A 1185-nucleotide genomic window follows, 5' to 3' on the forward strand; every position below is an offset into this window, starting at 1 on the left:
ATCCCTACCACCCCTACCGTGACGTGTGACTGCCGTGACGTCACAGAATACGAGGGTCAAAAAGAATGCGAAGGTATTCGTTAATGGAGACGCTATACGTTACTCATCGTCGTTATCTAATATGACGCATCATAAACAACGACCGATAAACGAGTCTGCGGCAACTCCACCCGTAGCGAACATCGATTGCCTATGTGATATTGATATTGACATTGTTGTAGAATAATGTCCACGGCGATATAGGTGAATCACCGTTGAAACCATCATACCCATTCTCGGTGAAAATCCCTTATCATTGAATGAAAGATTAAATATTTGGAAGAATATTCAGAAAAGATCACCCACTGCACCGATTCTTTTACGATATTATAATATATGACGCAGGGTAGATAGGAGAAATATCTGGGAGAAATTTTTACAAAGAACCGAACGCGTGGATACGGCATTATTCAATAAATATTTAATAATAGTTACGTTAAATCTATATTATAATTTTTTATTCAACGATATAAATATTATATAATATGCGTAGCAATTATATCATTGAATATAACATTGAATATAACATGTAATATTATTATTGCTTGATTTATCGAATAATTATCGAGGTATAATAAAAGAAAACTTTTGATGCTTTTCTTTGGATATTATAAGCTGATGTTGCAAATAGTACAAAATTAACACATATTATATTGATTGTTACCTCTTCTTTCAAGCTGTGTTCATATATTCATTGCTAGTTTTGAAAATCTATATAGTTCATGTTATATATATTATAGATTTTTTGTATTACTAGTGAATATACAAACGCAGCCTGATTAGAAAAAGTCTTTTTTACATTTTATTTAGAGAATGTGAATATTATATTGCTATCGATTTTATTTATCTCTGGCAATGTTTAAACTGCTTTCAATGTGCTATTATATTATTGCATGCATTACGTTTGCATGTCAAAAACGTTTTATTGTTATTGAAATTGTTTATCCGTCGTGTTTTATATCTAAGTATTTTGTATCTCGTAGCATGACAAAAGTATACGCTCATGATTTTCTTCTAATTTTTTTCATGGTTCTCTTCATTGTTTCTCACGATCGTTTAATGTTTCCATAAATGATTCTGAGAGGGAGAGTGTTATTATATATTAATGAGTTATATTATATTAATGAAAAAATCTATTAATTCATC

This window comes from Dinoponera quadriceps, unplaced genomic scaffold, assembly GCF_001313825.1.
Source record: "Dinoponera quadriceps isolate SergipeBrazil2010 unplaced genomic scaffold, ASM131382v1 scaffold2872, whole genome shotgun sequence".
Classification (NCBI taxonomy): domain Eukaryota; kingdom Metazoa; phylum Arthropoda; class Insecta; order Hymenoptera; family Formicidae; genus Dinoponera; species Dinoponera quadriceps.